The sequence below is a fragment of the Periplaneta americana genome, chromosome 11 (assembly GCF_040183065.1).
Source record: "Periplaneta americana isolate PAMFEO1 chromosome 11, P.americana_PAMFEO1_priV1, whole genome shotgun sequence".
NCBI classification, from domain to species: domain Eukaryota; kingdom Metazoa; phylum Arthropoda; class Insecta; order Blattodea; family Blattidae; genus Periplaneta; species Periplaneta americana.
In genome coordinates this window covers 59,836,757-59,858,522 of record NC_091127.1, presented here as the reverse complement: position 1 = coordinate 59,858,522, position 21,766 = coordinate 59,836,757, and the positions used below count along the sequence as shown (strand labels likewise).

Below are 21,766 nucleotides of genomic sequence, written 5' to 3'. Positions count from 1 at the left end.
AAACATCTGTGAAAAAATCAGTCAGTCTTTCTTGACCAGACCCTCATACAACAGCTTTAACATTTTTTGTAGCCTTTATCTTTGAATATTTCCAACGCATTAGAATAAAATTCATCACAGGTTATAGTGAACATACTTGATATGTTGTATTTGCTCAATCATTACCATGACAATCTTATAAAATTATTATAACAAAGTTTCGGATTTTATCTTTTCGTGAACACATTTTAAAATGTCGTACGAAAAGACCATTCTATTCAAATTCATAAAATCAGCATCAAACATATCACTTTAGCATCTTTTACTTTTAGACTTAATTGCTGTTCTCAATTTCACATATTTTCATATTTCTTGGAGTAAAACTTCTTATAGGCTAAATAAAATTGACTGTACACTTACATTTGACAGGATTGGTAGAATATGAAATATGGGTAATCAGATTTATTGTTGGGAGAAACTATTCTTCTGTAATGTACATTCGAATATTCAAATTTCCTAAATATTGTAAATCGAAGTAAAATTTTTAATTACGGACGCTGAATTTAACATGTTGCATTGCTACATTACCCTTATAACAGAGAAACTGTAACCACCATTGTAGTCAGTTAATGTTTCTTATTGATCTCTTAGCTTGCCATACGTCTAAACGGCACAGAGTTGTTATTCTCACCCAAATGTGTAAGAAAACCCTCTTTATGACTAGTCTAATTATTTCAAAGGTGTAAAATTTAATAATGTCTAAATAGCTCACAATAAGCCTTCGTATTATTTTACGTTTTAAGATTTTTCTGAACCTAATTTACAATACCCGAAATTTTAGTAAAGAAGTTTATTTTTTTATTTTTTATAGTTAGTGAGTGTAGATAATTTTCTTTTCATTTAAACAACATACGCTACAATTTGTCTTGTTTTAGATTAACTGATTTTAGATCGAGTAGGATTTACATAATAGATACCAAGAAATAAGAACAGAAAACATACCATATAATTGAAATAGACAAAACAAAAGATTAGATGAGGTATAACCTATAAATCTGAACTCTACTCATTACTCATTTACTTGAATATCAATAAACATTATACAGGGTGATTTAAAAATGACTTTACAAATTTTATCAGACAGAAATTTTGAAATTACGAGTAAATAGTAACTCGAACAAACAAGGAAAAATGTTAAAATACACTTTCAAATATGCTATATATTTTTTTATGGAAAATCCTCGAAATATGCATTTATGCAAAATAAAGTTGGCTTCATTCGAACGTAAAAACAATGCTCAGGAAAGATCCACTTTTAACTTTTCTATATGCCAAATCAATAAGAACATGCAATTGCATGAAGTTTTTTTTTTAAGTAGGTTATTTTACGACGCTTTATCAACATCCTGGGTTATTTAGCGTCTGAATGAAATGAAGGTGATAATGCCGGTGAATTGAGTCCGGGGTCCAGCACCGAAAGCTACCCAGCATTTGCTCATATTTGGTTGAGGGAAAACCCCGGAAAAACCTCAACCAGGTAACTTGCCCCAACTGGGAATCGAATCCGGGTCACCTGGTTTCGCGGCCAGCGCGCTAACGTTACTCCACAGGTGTGGACAATTCCATGAAGTTTCGCGGTCTAATTATATTATTATATTGACTATGTTTACAAGTTAATTTATTATAACATTTTTCTTTTCTTAAAATTTCGACCCTCCCAAGTACTAACATTGTAACTAAATTTTTTATGGTTTTGAGTTGTCCTAGTTAATATGGTCTTAAATTGTTTCTTTTTCTCCTAGTATATCATTGTATAGCTCTAAACCTTCCCAATTGTATGTAAAATCTTATTGTTACTCTGCATTTTTGTATACACTAATTTACACGATCATTTTAAAACTTCATTTTCATCTCCTGAAAAATGTAAAAAAGTGACTTACAATATTAGTACTTGGGAGGGTCGATTTGAGATCTCCGTATTAAATATTTCAAGAATGAAATGCTACTTCATTCATATATGTGTATTATTTCTTTCTGGATATTCAATATACGAATTGACAGAAAAAGTTATATAAAATGAAGTACCTACATTACGAAGAACATGTAGAAAGAATTAATAATTTCGGGCTGCTAAAAATTTGCTTGAATATATTAGTCATGAAAGCGGAACGGACTGTAGTGGTTCTGATTTTGAGAAATGACGACGATAACGATGATGATGAGGATGATGATGATGAGGATGATGATGATGATGATGCTCAAAATCCTTCTATCCAAAAGTCACGACACAAAGAATTTCCAACCATGCCTTAGATTTTCAATTCTTGTAATATTTTTTCATGACTATTACACTTTTACTACGTCATACCACTTTAGACCAATAAAAGGTACGAAAGGACGTGTCTCAGCTAATCGTGGCTGTTTATCACTACAATTTTAACACTGCCCTTGAATTTGTTTCTTTGTTTGCCAACATTTCAAACTGCAAATTCTTTACGGGACAATAAAACATACTTTGCGATCGTCATTTGTTTACCGCATAGATAGTGAACTGAAAATGGTGGCTCCGTTCAAACGTTTTGGTGAAGCTAACATTAGTGAAATAGAATTTTAGTAAGTCAATTAATATTTTATTGTATTAGAGTACTTTATTTCTTCTAATCTTTATATATTTTCTTCTAATCTTGTAAAAGCCAATTAAATCCCACTCGAGTTTTGATTTTCTCTAGATAACTTCAGCTTTATTTATAAGTATTTCAGTGTGCATGTAATCATTGTGAGTTGTAGGCAGTTAAACACAACAGCACGTAAAATCCGTATGACGTCTGTTAAGAGTAAAAAATTCGGAATTAAAATGCAGTTCGATGCCTTTCAGAACGTATAATTTAAATACACAACTTCGCTGTCAGCACGTCCATTTTTATGATATTCATGGTCATTATTGTGTATCCTGAATTGAATACATTTTCCAAGTGTGCTTGAATGTAGAAATAAAAAATTCCCGTGAATGTGTACCCGTAAGAAGTGGGTCACTGAAACCGATGGGGACTTTCACATGCCATGATATAGAAATCTGTTGAGTGATGCAGAAAGCGATAGAATTTTGTAATACTTTTACAGAAAAATGAATAGAAACCTGAATTATGATGCAATAAATGTCATTTCCATAGTTCCAATAATGCCTACGATAAATCAAAATGCATTACTTTCTGAGGTATCCTCGTATTACGGAGATGCATCTAAAATAAATATACATTACATTCTAACATTCATTGCATTATAGAGTTCATTCTGAAACCCCAAATATTTGCTGTTTAATTCATCATTTTCTGATTTGTCGCTTTTCACTTGTTGTGAACTTGGATTCAAGATCTTGTCGCTAGAGACTCCAGATAGGGAAGGTTCCTCTGTTGTAACTTCTCCATCTTTTACAACGTATACGCTGCCTACTTTTGGTCTACTTATATTGCACACACCTATATTGTCATACGGTGAACTTTCTCGCCATCGATCAGGAGTAGCTGACTGTTCATTCTTTTCAGTAAGCACAAAAACTGCACTTGATCTCGCATTGCACTCAACCACTGGTGTAATATGCTTCTTGATTATCCATTTCCTTAGATAAATGAGCATGGCAATAAAGAATATTGTTAACATTACCATTATGACTATCAAAATTATGTAAAATATGATTCCTTTCGAAATAACACTATTAGATTTCTCAAGATCTTTTGGAATTAAATTGGCAAGGTCTGTGAGTGATTCCTCACTTGTGGAATTATTACTACAAGATTCAATTTTTCTCAAGACTGTCCATGCTAATCCCTTCAAATTAATCGGTGCATCGCATAATACGTAACCTTTGAAGTCTTTACGTTCCCACCAAATCATTGTCCAGTATGTTTTACAATCACATATCAAAGAGTTTTCAGATATATGAATCTCTGAAATAGATCTCAAAGGTGCCAAAACTTTGACGTCCACGAATCTTATTTTGTTGAAACTCAACTTCAAGATCTTTAGTTTGTTTTGAGAAATAAAGAGACGTGAGTCTGAAAGATCTGTTAACTTGTTATATCTCAGATCGAGATATTCGAGATCTTTCAAATTATTAAACAAATTGTAATGAAGATCTTCCAGAGAGTTTTCCTGTAGGTCGAGATACTTGAGACTAGTTGCCTCAATGAAAATGTCTTCATCTAAATTTTCGAAAATGCCTTCTGTTACAGATAAACAATTTAATTTGTGCAGATTCACTGATTTTAAGTCACTTTTCAAATCTTCAAGAGTTGCATTGTGGCAAGATAAAGAATTCAAATTACAGTCCATAAATTCATTGTTGATGGAAGTTATTTTACAAGTTTCTAACATTGTGGCTCCAGCTGAGGTAATGTAGTGTCCTCCAACAGAAGTGATTGTCCATATCACGAGGAGAAGAGATTCCATAGGTCTGAAATCAAAACATAAATTAAATCTTTAAACAATACGAAATCAACATGTATATAAAACAGTTCGTGTATAAGCTCATGTTAATAAGATGTTTGCACTTGATGTTTTAAAAACATGACGTAATTAACTAATAAATAATGGTAGAATAATTTAACTCTATTACATATAAATAACCTCTGGTTGAGGTTCTGGCTGATATGTAAATCTATTATCAGGAAGTACATCTCACTTGATATATGTGTCAGAGGAAAAACAATATTGTTTATATGCATCTAAAGTCTGATTAGTGGAATATGTAGCTAATCGGCGATCTATGCATTGGAGGAGGAAAGGAACTGACCACCCTATACCATTATCTCCTGGCCTAGTTGCCTCATGAGTGATGTCTTATTGGTGTTACTTGTGAGGTTCAGACCTGTCTTCTGATAAATGACTAAACAACAACAACAACATATACAAATAGTAAATGATTTATATGCCTTCTAGAAATATTACGACTTATCACTTTTTTCGCCATTTTCTGTGACAATATTTTAAGACTGATTGCACGTTACCACATAGACTATATTCATCTTAAATTTAGTTATTTTTTCATGTCCTATTTGTTAATTCGTATTAATTTCCATTGCATTTATTAAATCGAATTTAGTTTTATTAGCCTAAATGCATATTTTCGTGTTACTTCAATTGCAGACTTTGTTTGAGTTTTACGTGCCTCGCAAATATTTTTAGTTCGTTCATGTGCTCTTATTTTCCTTCATTCGCAGTTATTCCTTCCACTTTCTTTGTATTGTATGTTATTCTCTTTCTTTGACTTTGTTTAACTTATTTTGTCTTTATTCCATTTAATTTCGTTCGGATTAATATCCGTTAAAGATAATTTTGAATTTGTATTTTCATTTTTTAGTGGGTTATTTTACGACGCTTTACCAACATCTTAGGTTATTTAGCGTCTCAATGGGGTGAAGGTGATAATGCCGGTGAAATGAGTCCGGGGTCCAGTACCGATAGCTACCCAGCATTTGCTCATATTGGGTTGAGGGAAACACCGGAATAAAACCTCAACCTGGTAACTTGTCCCGACGGGGAATCGAACCCGGACCACCTGGTTTCGCGGTCAGACGCGCTAACCGTTACTTCACAGGTGTGGACGACTTTATATTTTGCTGTACGCCTTTTCATTTCAATTAATTTCCCTTTCTGTCATTAATGTGTTACTTAATATCTTGAAATGTAATTTAATTTTGTTTTGTTTCGTTATAATTTAATTTTACGTTAATTATATTTCTTTTCATTGAGCACATTTTGTTTCTTTCAATTAATTTCGACTTATATAAATTAAATTTCTATCATCTTTTTACTTTATGTTATTCTATCACATTTCAGTTTTCATCTCCATAAACAATTTTATGCTCGACCATGCTGAAATGTAGTAATTATACACCTGGTAGCAGTCCTTTAATGCATGTCATTAAAGTACACCTACTCATTAAAGTACAGGTGTTCAGCCAATGACAAGTCAGCTTACAGGTGTTCAGCCAATGACAAGTCAGCTTTGTACCGTTATAAAACCGCCATTATCGATTATTCTCGGATATGCAATCGAAAGAGAATTAGCGAAAAGTCACGGAGGCTGGAAATCCAATACTGTTGCAGAAGGTTATGTTCTGTTACTATAATAATTAGAGTTAATTGTAAATAATATTCAAATAAATTCAAGTTGTCATATCGTTTTTCAATTCTAAATCAATTTTCAGGTTATATCAGAGTAATGTTCATCTTATTCTGTGCCAAGGTCAATGAAATTCGGCCTCGGAAAAAATCAATACTTTCGCGTCTGCGCACATCTTACAATTCAGATCATTTCGCACATCTTACAATTCAGGTCATTTCGCACATAACCATAATTTTGAATACTTTCAAGTTAGAAATATAGTCGAGCATAAAAAGTCGTATGAAACTTGCCTATAATGGTAATTAAGACGCTCGTATGAAAATTATGAAACTCGCTTGCGCTCGTTTCATAAACAATCATACTTGCGTCTTAATTACTACCATTATAGGCTCGTTGCATAATGTACTATTATCGTACTTTCTACATTAATGTAAATGGGGAAATTTGGAGGAGAAACATTTAAAAGGTGAGCGAAAACGAGTCCTTGGCAAGGGGAATTGGGGCTGAGAGAAAGTGTTTATGTGAGATCCAAACCTGTTGTTCACTTGTCTCACTTCGATTTTCCCCGTTCCATTGAAGGAAAAATGGAGAATTTTGAAAGCCGAGAAATGGACGTAACCTAATAGCTAGCACATGAGGGAGGAGAGAAGCACGACAGAACAGCGACAGGGCAGGATCGCCGAAGATGTTAAAGTCTGCACATCGAGCGTAGAGATAAGCGCCGCAGTTCTCGCGAGAGAAGCGATTCGATCCCTTGCTCTGTATGAGTGATACTCGCCCAAAGTACCGAAGGCAATATGCAGAAGCCAAGATTCTGATTTCAGAAGACTTTAATACGGAAAATTGCCGAAATTTGCATGGGTAGGGAAATGTAAGACAACATTAAATCCAGACGTTTGAGATGGGCAGGGCATGTAGCACGTATGGGCGAATCTAGAAATACATATAGAGTGTTAGTTGGCAGTCCAGAGAGTAAAAGACCTTAGGCGAGACCGAGATGTAGACGGGAGGATAATATAATGAATTTGAGGGAGGTGCGATATGATGATAGAGACTGGATTAATCTTGATCAGAATAGGGACCTATGGCGGGCTTATGTGAGGGCGGCAATGAACCTCGGGGTTCCTTAAGGGATTAGGTACAGCTTTCAGCAGTAAAATTTTTGGAAATCTTCAACATTTTTTCCTCCATTACTGTATCTTGTGCCATAATAAAAATTGGTATGTGTAAAATAATGTCCTTCTGCTATATGAAAAAAAATATTTTTACGATAAAAAAATTATTTATGTTTTTTTCTTTCAAAATTTTTAATGGTGGCAGTTCACTCTGCAGTGATGAAGCGTTTCCCTCATAACTCATAAACTTGTTAACTTGTTCATATTCTCTCTTTCTTTTATTTTCTTGCTGAAACTCGTGTTTACACTATCATGCTCTTTCAACTACATTCCTTAATAAGTAATATATTTTTTTTTTATTTTGTGTTAGGAGAAAGTACTAATGTTTGACCATTTTTAAATGAATTTATTTCTTATCGGACAATTTGTCGAAGGTATAGAAGTGATCTTGCATCATATTGTAGATACGACATGCAAAATATACACAAAAAATGTCATCGCAGAATGTTGGATAGTTTTTGAGTTATGTGAGAAACGCTTCATCACTGTACAGTGAACTGAATTTTGAAAAAAAAAATGTAAATATTTGTTTTAAATCGTAATTTTTTTTTTCATATAGCAGAAGGACAGTGATTTACACATACTAATTTTCATTATTGTAAAAGATACAGTAATCAGGAAAAAAGTGTTGAATATTTCCAAACTTTTACTGCTGTAAGCTGTACCTAACCCCTTAAAAGTCATAAATAAGTAAGTAAGCATAATGTTTTGTATTGTAACTAAATAGAACAACAAAAACATACATTTCCTGTCGATACTTCAATAATAAATTGTAAGTCCTATTCAAATTAATAATAATAATAATAATAATAATAATAATAATAATAATAATAATAATAATAATAATAATAATAATAATAGATATAGAACCAATAAAGAAAAGATTCTCTTAAAACAACAAAAATAAAGTGCCTGAATAAAGGGTTATCGTGATAAAATAAATAAAGTAGTCTAGAATTACCTTTATTACATTTAACAGAATTAAACTGTTGCCTAAATAATAATATAATATAATATAATTAATCTATATATATATAATTTGAACTGGTAATGGAAATTACGGGAAAACGGCTGAACGGATTTTAATAAATGACCCCTCATTTTGAAGCTTGGAACCCAAAGTTTTTCGGAAAAGTAGTAGTTGTCAGTGAAATGTCAATTTTCCTACATCATTTTCCTTTTTTCCAAAATCCATCTGTTGTCAGTTTTGAGAACTAATTTTATTGAATCACGGCCGACTTGATTGAATTTCAGAACAAAACAAAACACACTCTACAATAAACAATAGGCCATTACACGAAGGCCATGACCTGCAGGATTGCCGACATATTTAGAGCTCAAATTCAATTTGTTATTAAAAATAATTTACAGGTCTCATTCTGCAATGTATAATTTTGTGAGTAGAGCTGTGTATTGGATATTCAAATCTACGAAACTTGAGGTGGTTTGATGACATTATTACCATTTTAGAAATTACATATTATTATGGTTAATGTGATGATGCGTCTATTTTTCATTAATTATACATAATATTAATGCTATATTGATGACATGAAAGTGAAACGTTTTGAGGTTATGTAAGTAAATGTAGAGAATATCTTAATTTAGATCTTCATTTCTATAATTTACTGAGTGGCGGCTATATATAACTAAAAAACTTACGTAAGATAATAATATTGTTTTTAAAAATCAAATATTTTTATAGTTCTTAATCAAGTGGGGTTGGGTCTTTTTCATATACTTAATGGCGGTGTAGTGTAGATATTGATATGTGTCATTGTCTTCAGTATTGGCTCTATAGAGCGCAAAAAATACAGTTCCTAAGGAAAGACCAAAAGGTATTACTTACTAATAAAATAAGAGGCCTAGAAAATGTTGTAGTCTCCAGATCATTTCAGCATGATCTCTTAGTAGGATGAAATGATTTTACGCTCTACATTTCAAGTTCTACATGCAGTAAAATGCTATTGTTCGAAGACTTAGCAAATCTGACATTTTTTTTAACTCTCGCCTACAATCCACAATGACCTGAAACAGCTATTGCTGTCGTCCTGACATTGATACTTGCGTTTCCGCGTTGAAACTCAAAAACTGAAGGTGGATAGGTTCAAAAAAAGTATGTGGCCTAAAAAACCCATTCAGAGGGAGTATGTTTCATTATTATGGAAGCAAATAACTATCAAAAAGAAAAGTATTCTTCATTGAAAATAAATCTGAAAAATTTTTATTTGAACGTCTAACTAACTTAGTTTGCAGCAGCATTTGCTGCACAAGCCACTAGTATAATATAATAATATTATATTATTATTATTATTATTATTATTATTTATTTATTTATTTATTTATTTATTTTAAACCAAACTTCATTACGTCTGTAAAATTGATTATGCAACTGAAAAGCTGGAATATGTGGATTCAACGGTAATTATAACTTATTATGACATATTATATACGAATATGTAACAGTAAAATTTAATAGAGACATAATTATGAAATACTTATCCTTAGTTTATTTATAGATGAGAAAGAATAGACTACACAATTCCAAAAAAGTCCGGTCCCTCTCTTACATTGAACCATACTTACTGTACACTCTACGTATTGATTCTGAGATGTGATGAAGTTTACATCGTATTCGTATTGTATTCTCTTTCCTAACATAATTAAAGTTACGTTAGCAACAATAATTAAAAAATAAATATGAAGAACGTCTACAATCGAATATCAAATTTAATAACTTAGTTTTAATAAAACTTACCTGCGTGGCCGTTGAGAAGGAGACGTCGTGAAGCGTTGAATACAAAATGGCTTTTTCTTTCATGGAACTAACTAGTGTACATACACGCCATTAAGACGGTCTCGGTCTCGCAAATTTGTTGGTTACACGCAACGGATTTCCCACAACGATGAGACAAGCCCTTCCGTTCACGTGGTTGGCTACAACACCACTCAATAAACTCCGCCGCACCCTTCCCGAGCTTCATATTACAATACCGAAGATGTGGATTGAAAGAACGTATAACGTATAAAGTCCACCATAACTTTTATGTGGCTACAACTTTTACTACACAAAATCATCATTAATTCGAATTAAATAACCAATATATGTTACACACTTGTCCACATACATACAGTACATACATAGGGGAGAGTCGGGTAGTATCGGACATCGGGTAATATCGGACAGTGAGTTTCTTTCATCTACCACACGATGATAGTACCTGATTGACATAGATACGTTTCTGTGATGTCGCATAGAGAAACGTAACAATGTCATTCAGGTACTACCATATGGTGGTAGATGAAAGAAACGCACTGTCCGATACTACCCGACTCTCCCATACATACATACATACATACATACATACATACATACATGCATGCATGCATGCATGCATACATACATACAAGACAAAATTAGTGAAAAGTTATATAAAATATGTTATAAAGTTTGCAAATAGTGTAGACTTTGAACAACTACAATAGGCTGACTAGTACGAGTACATAAGGATGTTAGTTTGGGAAGATAAAGAGATTAAAAGTCAGAATTAAGTGATAAGGGCCGAAAATAGGTTACTTATATTCTATAAATAAGTTTGAATATTAGAGGATATAATTTATTTGAAAATAAGCTCAACAGGAAGATAGTAAATATGTAAATACTGTAAATACTTAAATGCTAGATTATGTAAATAGATTCTTGTATTTCATAGGTTAGGAATAGGAAAATAAGTTAGACTAAGAAGTAACAATATTATCTTGACAGTTACACATCGTAGATGAACTACACTAATCCATACTTAACCTAGAATAGCAACATAACAATATATAATATAAATGGATAAAGTACTTGAAGGTAAACCTAGGCATGTACGTAGTATTATTTCTCATTTGCAATGGAACATGCTGCTCAAAAAGGTACATACATACATACATACATAAATTAGTTATTATTATTATTATTATTATTATTATTATTATTATTATTATTATTATTATTATTATTTTATTAGTATTAGTATTAGATACTCAAGTACAAATTTATTACAATTACAATTATTAAAATTAGGAAACTACAAAAATATAACATATTAACCCTCATGCTACCAAGATATTTGCATCTCACTACTATCAAGGGGGATAATACAATTACCCCATCACACTCATGCTACCAATCTTTGTTAAACACTTGGAATATGAACAATGCATATATCATTGACTATGAACCTATGCAAATTGTAAAAATATAAAATAATTTTCCACTTTTTAAAATTACTGGTGATTCAAAAGTCCCGTTCCATTTTGTTAAAAACGTGTACCAAAATTAATGAAGTTCAGATATGTTATTGGTGACACTATAAGAAAACATATCAGTGAAGTTAAACTTGCCTACCTTCCATTTCAAGGCAAACTCTCAATGCTGTATAATTTTAACAGGGTGGAATACACAGCTACAAGCAATGAAAGTCGCAGTATTTATAAAAAGAAATTGTAAATCATTTCGGTTACGGTATTTGTTGAAATTTAAGTATTAAAATACAATATCTACATAAATGAACATCAAGACATTTGTTTTTCATAAAATAAAATCTTTAAAAATGCTAAAGATAAATAAATAAATAAAAGAAATTCAAGAAAATCAAATTTATTTTTTTGTTGAAATTCATATATATATGAACACCACGTAACTACAATGAATATCTCGGAAAAAGGCTCTATTAATAATTATTTCTAACAAAATCACTTTTAGAATAACCATAACAAACAGAAATTTAAAAAAAAAAATTAAAGCAAAAGTCATGATCAGGGACTTGGGACCCGATACAATACGTTTACTGTGCATGTGCTATAGGTTGTTGACTCGCTGCAGGTACTGAAAGGTAGAGATGTGTTGAGGTAACAACTTTGCTGTTTAGAGTAGAGTACGGTAGTATGGGGAAACACACACATATGTATTATTCTGAAAGTAAATATACGTTACATGATGACAATGTAAAAAGAATGTGAAAAGAATATATTCTCCTGTCTTTTATAAGCATTTGTGTTTAATTATACACAATGTTAATGATAGAAATAAATTATGTAGCAATTTTAATTTCTTCATTTATCCTATTGGCCGTCTTTAGGAAGTGCAGTTACAGTACCGAATTGCAATGTACTACAAGATACATTCTTAGTGTCTCAAACGTAAATCTTTTTCGGTTATCTACCAAACAAAGTTTGTACTGTGAAAAGGTGCGCTCTACTTCGCATGACGTGATAGGAGCAAAACGAAAGAACCTGACATCACTGCAGTCTCTAAGAGACAGTCCTTTATTTTCGAGTGACTCTATGTCCACAAATTTGCTGTTTATATTACAAAATGTTTCATGTCCGTTATTTTTACATAAAATTGATTTTCACTTCTGTTTTACACGTTCAGTAACCGGTGTACTTGGTGTCTCATTAATTCTCTGCATCATTTTCTAAATTAATTTGATGGCTTCCGGCATCTCTTGCTCTGACTTTTCTAACCTGTAATAGTTTCAGAGAGTTTGAAAATAGATTTGTATGAAAACTAAATTATTTGTCAGAACCTCCAAATCCAGAGCGTTTTTATTTGCGTATTTGTTGGCATTCATTCTACAGTACCCCCACCCACTGTACGCTTTACAACTATACTCAGTACGCTGTTATGCTGATTTCCCACTGAACTGCTCTATTGGGTCCGAAGTCTCGAAGCCTAGTCATGATACTCCTGATAACATAAATAACAATATGAATAATGATATGAATAACAGAATATAAAATAATTTGAAAGCAGACAAGCTAAAAATTGTAGAAAATTAAGCTACAAATTGAATTTCATATCCTGGAATTTTCGTTACACAGACTACCAGGAGCACAGCAAGATCACCCCACTAAAATAACGCGAATTACTGCGTAAATAGATTAATTATTGATGTATTCCTATTTCAAAATGTCAGTAGACATATAACGGACAAATACACAGAATTTCAAAAATAAATATGGAGAAAAATGAAAATAATATTAAAAATTACCAGTGGGATAATCCTATTATCCTTCTTAGTAGCAGGAGGGTTAAGTGTAATAGAGGAATGGAAAAATCAGTTACAATATAGATTTAAATTAGGGAAATTAATTTAAAATTCAATACAAAGTACGCATAAATGGAAACATTATTTCATTCACAAAATAACTGGCTTTATTTTTATAAAGTGCCATTAATATAACATCCATTTAAATGACTATGGGTCTTCAACTTTTCAGTCATTAGCAATAAAATTAGACTTCTGCATCCCTCTGCTAAGATCATACTATTTGTTTTTCTTTGATAACATAGAGAGCTAAATCTTCTGCATCCCTCTGCTGAGATCATACTATTTACTTTCTTTGATACCATAGTTATTCTCAAACATTTGAGTGATCTAGGGGCAAAAAGCAATTAGAAATATTACGTTGTTTTTCTTATAGGCTAAAATATTGCAAGAACGCGTGGAGAAAGAAAATTCCATTCCCTCCCCATCTCCCTTCCAAGGAAGTGGTTTTCGCTTCGAGATAACGCAGGGCCACACAAGGTTGGTGTGGCAGAGAGAGCGCCACTAAAATCGGAGGAAATGTCTGTGAGCTTCCATCATGCAGCACAGGGCTCGAATCTTGCGATTTCCAACAAAAAAAGTATATATTTTTCTACGAAACGGAGTGATAGGTTTCCTGGCAACAGAACTGGCATTGGAAGTACGATTTCCTACATTCATTGAGGAAAATCAAGGACACTAAATGAAATATGAAACGCTTCACATTAAATACAAAGGACTGAGAATTAGAATAGATCATAGATGCTAATTCGTGAAACATCTCTAAATTTCCATCAGATGTTTCAGGCAACAGTTCTCTTGAAGATACCTTCACTATTGCTGCCACGTTTGGTGATGTGCCCATAAACTCTTCATCTCCCTTCTTGACTTAAAATCCATCGCCTGCGCTCAAGGTTCAAATTTCATATTCGTTTCGCAATGATGCCTTTCCCGCACTAGTATTACAATATGCTATGTGAGTTAGAATGTTCTGGAGTGGTGGAAAGGTTGCAGACAGCTGTAGTATATTCTAATATTCAGTATTAGTCAGTGCACCTATTCGAAGTTAGATGTCAGAAATGATGAAAACAAAGCTATGTTATAGACGTTGCATTGAACTGGTTAGAACATGGAAAACAAGATAGTGCTACTACTTCAGGAATTATTTTAATGCGTCATTCCTCTTGCTAACAGGATGTCCTAGTGATATGTAATCTTGCTACGTGATAGAGGCACTTGTGTAACAATTATTTATAAGTTTATCAACATTCCAACACACAAATAATTCAGGGAAAACATATAACTACCGACATCCAGTAGTGCCAATTTAGTAAAACGATTTCGCTTCGTATACACTCTGTTCACTATGATCTGGGTAGGGTTACCATGAGAAGAAATTATATAGGAGGACATGGAATCTAAATTAAGAGAACATTGCTGAAAAATGAGGACTTTTTAAAAAATGGTATGAACAAAATTAAATAAAGATAAAAACAATGGCTCACCTTAGTTTGTTTTCTCACTAGTTGCAGGATCAGTGTTACATCTGTACGCTATTTATCGGTGGAGCCTACTTTGTGCACAAGAGCCTGAAGAGACAAATTTCTATCTTGTAACAAATAACTATGAAACTGTTCACAGGACATGTCTTTGAAATTATATTTCACTATGATGATACCTCTGACTATCTCCGTTAGCATGCGATTTCGTTCTTTTGACCATTGAGCAGATATTAGGGAAAATACTCTCTCAGCACTTCTATTGTGACTTAGGATAAATAAATGAAGAGTCCACTGCAAGAATGATGGATATCACTTTCTTGTCGAAAATGAACCAAGACTGTCAATGCATAGCTTAAGAAATATAGAATGTATATAGAGAGTTATATAGCATTAACACTGATAGTCATTGTCTAGTAATGATCGGAAAATCACAGTTAAGCTTTGAGCGCTAAGCATTTCAAACTTTCAATTGCTTCTCCTGCAAAATGTATTCCAAATGACATCCATCATTCTTGCAGTGGACTCTTCAAATAGAATTGACATATTTCTAAGAGTTCTGAGAAAGTTTCAGTGCTCGCAGAACAATTGGAATTGAAGAATTTGCACCATTGTTTATCTAAACTTAAATCTTTGTCAAAATTAATTTGATTGGCATATCTTTGTACATTGCAGAATAAAATTGATAAAATAGCTTAGAATCGTGAATAGTTACGTTTTTAGAGTATAAGAATTGAATGCATGTCAATAATTCATCATATTTTATGTTTTTTATGTGCTCCAGCTTCAACCTGTGAAAGCAGTTAAATTCTTTCATAGGTTTTCACCATTTGTTTAGATATTCTATGCATAATATCGCACATTATTCAATATTCATATTAATTCTAGTTGAAATGCGAAATGCCGGAAATTTATTTTTTTAAATGCCTGCCGAACAGGATAAAATGATTAATAAAGAGAACATGTCTTCCTTTTGCTGGACGGATTGTAATCCTAGATCTGGGGTATACAACAGATACGAAACGGACCTTCATGCATAGAATGAGCGAAGTTCTTATAATGCGTCTGTGACGTTTGTGGACCCAAGTCTAGTTTAGACGTGATTCCCACATGACGGGTTTCACATAGTAATATGTATCAGTTTAAAAGTGCGATGGCTTACAGGAATATTATGATATACTCCATGTTTTGGCCATAATAATCCTTCTTCTTCTTTTTCTTCTTTTTCAGCTACATGGATTAGGACTGCTGGCTTATTCGTCTTCAAAGTATATAAGACTTATCATCAATACATTTTGTCCTCGGCCTCCCAATATTTCTCCTTCCGGTTTGTATATAGTTAAATATTTTGTTTTGGTATCCTGTGACATTCCATCCGTCTTAGATGGATATATCAATTCTGCTTTTGTTTTTTAATTTTTTCTCTCAGATTGAAAATATCCAACTATTCTCTAATATATATTCATTTCTCTCTTGACCGTTTACGAGATTCCCCGTCACACCTACCAACAACATTAGTGACCTTGTGTGCACGGCTGGGAACTCCACCGCTCGTTGGGTATTTCTAATTTCTGACGGATGGAATAGTGAAAATATATTTCTTGTCAATATCAATTCACAGTTTTATTAGAGTAATAAAATCTCAATAACGTTCAGCAAAATTAGTCTATTTTATGTGCATCAATTCAAATAAACGAGGTCTGGAGACTGAAAATGGATTAGACAGGTTCAGCAGTTTACTAAAAAAAACTCTGTATATACAGGTGTAAACGATATAAACTGTCAAAATTATACAGACTGTATGTACATCTCTCATCGAAGAAATACAAAGAAGACAATTAATTTGGTACGGACATGTTCAGCGAATGGAAAACGAAAGACTGCCGAAAACTATCTTGAAATAGGTTCCAAATGGGAGAAGAAGAAGAAGAAGAATAAGAAGAAGAGGGCGACCGCGAGATACGTAGATTAAAGGAGTTAAAAATCCTATGTCACAGAGAGAGTTACAAGATGGTGATTGGGAGGACAGAAGAAGATGGCAACTAGGATCCGGAAGGCAACCCTTCTCGCTTTGAAGTCGGATATATATATATATATATATATATATATATATATATATATATATGTACATCTCGGTCTACTAAACCTGATGTGTAGTGAAATTTTGTTTTCTGTTCTAATTTTGTTTTTAATTCCTAAAATATCGTGTTTTTAGGATTGATAGTAGTCCAATATTTGCTGTTCGAGTAAATGTTAACGTCATTGCAATGATCTTCCGTCCAATACATGCATACACCCCACAATTGAGAGACAACAGAGTACTCTGATTTGTAAACAAGGATATCACCACAGTTACAATGTTTGTGGCGGACTGAAGTAAATAATGACGGTCTTCTATCATTTCCACAAACATTAGACTCAAAGATAACATTTTTTTTAGTGAAACCACAAAAGTTAAAGAAAAATTGTATTAGACTTTTTTGTCCAGTAATTTGTTGCCAGAGGTGATAAGAATGTATATTTCCGTGAGAATTTCGAAATTAAAGAAAAATTGTATTAGACTTTTTTGTCCAGTAATTTGTTGTCAGAGGTGTTAAGAATGTATATTTCCGTGAGAATTTCGAAATTAATGTTCCCCAGCAGCATAATGTTTTTTCTCTTTATATTTCCATATGAGAAAGTAAAAATAAGAGTTATAAGTAGAATTGGTACGTTCAGATACCATAAATAGCAGCAGAGAAACCACCTGCATTTTAACTGAAATTAAAACAAAAGAGTGGAACGTCAAAGAATAAGATAGGTAGGTAAATTTTATTTAAGTTGGAACGGTGTAACCACAGTCTAGTATATATAGTCACGAAGCTCAATACTTAATAAATATGCATCCATAGATAGTTGCTAACCACCGGATCGCTACTATCGCCTCATCACAGATCCTTTCCCTAGCAGACCATAAAATGTATTGTACTTTCAATATGGTGTTCTTTTGAAAAAATTAACACCTTTCTTCCACTATTGAAATATGAAATACATAAGGTTTATATTTTATTTTCATAAAGTATACAGTATAAAGTATACAGTACAGTACAGTATACGTATATTATATTTTATAAACTCAACTTCCTGGATCTTTCGGAAGAAGAATAACTCTAACCTCTTTTTTCTTACAATTTATAGTATTACAAACGTCTCCTTGTCCCATATTATTATTCAAATTATTGTATTTTAGCCATTTACAGTTATTGCAACCGATAACGAACATTTCACAATTTACACAACTTTTCACAACAATGTGAAATACGGCACAGTCAATGCCTTTTCGATCTAGACCAGGCCGTAATGTTTGTTCGGGTTTTCTATTTCAGTATATGGAGCTCAGTGAAATATTATAGCCTATTATAACTTTAACTTTATTGCGTATCATTGCTAAGTTTTATTTAGTGTAATGCGTCCATAAGCTTCGTTTACTTCTTGTTGCATAATATGTTGCAGAAATAATTACAAAACTATGTTATTTTAATGTGAAGAGAATTTTACATGTTAACATAATCTGTACGCATCAACATATGTATAAGATGTACAACATTTTAAATTTAGAATGGAAGCTATTTTGAGGTTTAATAAAAAATAATTTATATTGTGATTTTAATTTAATTAATTTAATTAATTTCCTTAATTGTAGACAGAAAATTTACCACACCATTCCTTGAAATTAGTGTACGTATGATTGTATTACTTCATCTGTTAGGTAGTAGATAAATATAATAATTCAGTACTCAATTGTAGTATTAAAATACAGACAAATTGAATGTGCGGGTATCATACATGACATTATGCTTAATTATAATGTATAATTGCGAATTTAGGACTATAGGTTAAATATAGTAAACATAACTATAATTTCGATATGAATAGAAAGACATTGGAGACCACTAAAATCAGACAGAAAGGGGCAACTGGTACAGTAAACATAACCTATAATGTCAACATATCTAAATATCCGTGCGATGCAACTGAAAATTATTGAATTGTGCATAAATGAATGTACAAGAATTTCGAAATATTTAATCGAAATAAAGGTAGGTATTACACATACGAACAACGTAATTTTCACACCAAAAATAATATTACACCTTAACTCGCAAGTGAATTATGTCTGAAGTGTCTTCTAATAATTGTTTTAAATTTTATGAATGCAATTGCACTACATTTTAGAGAAATATATATGTTACTCTTTATGCATTCCAACTAATTTATAAGGTTGAAACGCCGCCCTTCGTGATCGGTTAAGCGAGTTACATGGTCTGCCTTACGGCCTGTATTAGATCACGATGGTAGTGGCACAGTCTATTGTTCCAAGTACTCACAGCGTTCCAAACGGCTAGCAATTATCGCGAGAAATGCAAAAAATCATCCCAAGCTTCTTGACTGTATATATTAGACTGTGGTGTAACATTCTACCCTCAAACATGATGCTCCTGAGTAATGGCGATGACAATGATGATTATACGATTATGATTATGACTATAATTACTTCATGATAATAGTAATAATAAAATAATTTTAATTATAACATTTTATACGATAAAATTCAACAATTAAATATAAACGGTTGTTACAAAGAACTTGAATAAATCAGGCGTCTTTCTATTATAATAATTATTAAAATATGTGTTAAAATTTTAATTAATTGTAAGCATCTTATTTAGTTAATGTGTAGGGGAATTAGGCCTAAAATGACATACCTTAAGGAAATCTTGAAAAAATATGTATTCTTACCAAATTTGTTTTGGTCAATTATATACAACTGATACTACAATATTAACACATATATTAAGATCAACAGAAAGTGGAAAATACTGACAATCTTTAACTGAAAGGTATGTTTGAAAATAAACAAACTATGTCATTTTACCCAAGTTACTAGGGTAAAATGACACACTTGAGTTAATTTTTACATAGTTAAAAAAAAATGTTTGTTCTCTTAGATACACTTGCACATTCATTGTGTGCCCATGAGAAACATTTCTTGCACTGTAGCCATGTTTCTTCTGGTTTATATTGGCTGTAAAATTCATTGCAGTACAGACAAGGTGCATCGTTCTCAACATCACCATCGAAGTCACTCTCTTCACCTTGGTCCCCATTGCTTAGATCAAACTGAAGCTATGTTTTTCCTCTGTTTGCTGAACGGCTTTCTTCTACAACTCTTCTTTCAACTTCCTTTAATTTTAATTTGTTAATAAAAGAGATGCTCGATTTGGGACCCTTCATGTGTTCTCTTTCTTCTCACCACAGATCTAGTGCCAGAGGGAATCGGGGAGATCTCTTGCTGTGTCACATGAGGTGAAGGCCTCGTTTGTGACGTTTCCGCCGCTGGTGCAGTTAGTGGTGATGGCTCTATCATTTGTTCTTTTGTATTTCTTGTTTTTGAACTGCTCTTCTGTGTTGCACTCTATGGCCCGTCTGTAGGGACTGGATTCGTTAGAGGTCTGTCTGTGGGTGCTGCAAGACTAAATAAGTGATCAGGAAATATTGGGACAAATTCCTGTTGAAGAAAATCCACCCAATGCATTGGTGATAGTTGCAGTTTTTTCCATAGACTTCAGAAATAAGTCCGCAATTTGAAACTGTGTAATCACCCATCCAGGAGGTTCTTCAGCCACTTTTTAACGGCCTGATCATATGTTTTCAAAGGCTCGAAGAAAGAGACATCAAGTGGCTGGAGTCGGTGGGTGCAGTGAGGAGGGAAGGCTAACATGACAGTGTAATCACTGTTGTCAACTTCTGTGTACTATAGAGCTGTAAATCCAAACTCATCTTACAATGTTTTCCACAAAAGCGCTTTCTGGTGAAGTAGGTGCAAGTAAACTTCAGACTCGCCAAGCCTAGCTCATTCATAAGAGGATAAATCAGAGTAACAAAATTCAGTGCATTTATATATTGAAAATATATTTATTTTAGAAACTTTAGGGTTTTATATATTTTAAAGAAATCCCCATCTCACCTGTTTTAAAATCAGTTAGCTTTACGAAAAATTCAGTGGAGCAATGAGAGAGATGCCACTATATATTACATAATTTCACAGAAGTAATCACTAATCAGCCATTGTAAACAAATTTGATACCAATTTTGCAAATCGCTATCGCCCATAATATATGGCTTCTCATTTCCTGTCAGAAACATGCACATGGGTAAAATGACATAGTATGTCACTTTAGCCAAGTAGGTGGTATGTCATTTTACCCGGAATGAAGAAGAATAAGAAGCAGTGTTAGTACGAACTAACCTCTTTATGAATTTGGATATTGTAGTGCTTTTTATAGAGAAAATATTCATGTTTTCAGTCATGAATATTATTTCACTAATATCTGAAACTTAAAAGGACAAAAAATACATAACATACCTCAACAATATTATATCGTCTTGCACTTTTTTTCTTTAGTTGCACCTGCTTCACCAAAAAGCGCCTTCGCTTGCTAAAACTTGGATGTAACCACTATTTCCAGCTTCTGTGCATTATAGAGCTGTAAATTCAAACTCAGCTTACAGTGTTTTCACAAAACGCATAGTATGTCATTTTACCCAAGTATGTCATTTTAGGCCTAACTCCCCTATGTATATTGACTGGGAGTGAGACATATCTACAACAACTTTGCAGTGTCCGGCTTCTAGACACTAGAATACACATACATATATTTTACGTTGTTTCGTTCATATTTCCTTCAAGTCATTTAGGTATTCTAATCATAAGAGAAATTCTAAACAACAATAATCTTTTCTCTACCATTAAAATAAACTTTACACGACATAAAAATTAGAAATAAAAAACTTAGAAAAATAGTATAAAACAGACCTTTTACTCAAAATGTTACGTAGACTATAATATTGCAAAGCTTATGACTACAGATA

At 32.6% G+C, this 21,766-nt stretch overlaps 1 long non-coding RNA gene across 1 annotated transcript; it reads right to left on the bottom strand.

Moving 5' to 3' along the window:
- Positions 1-286: 286 nt before the first annotated feature.
- Positions 287-10,233, bottom strand: LOC138709049 (uncharacterized). The gene is made up of 2 exons (XR_011334815.1): positions 10,037-10,233; positions 287-4,429 (listed from the first exon to the last, which is right to left on the bottom strand). It is a non-coding gene; the product is annotated as an uncharacterized lncRNA (long non-coding RNA).
- Positions 10,234-21,766: the final 11,533 nt, after the last annotated feature.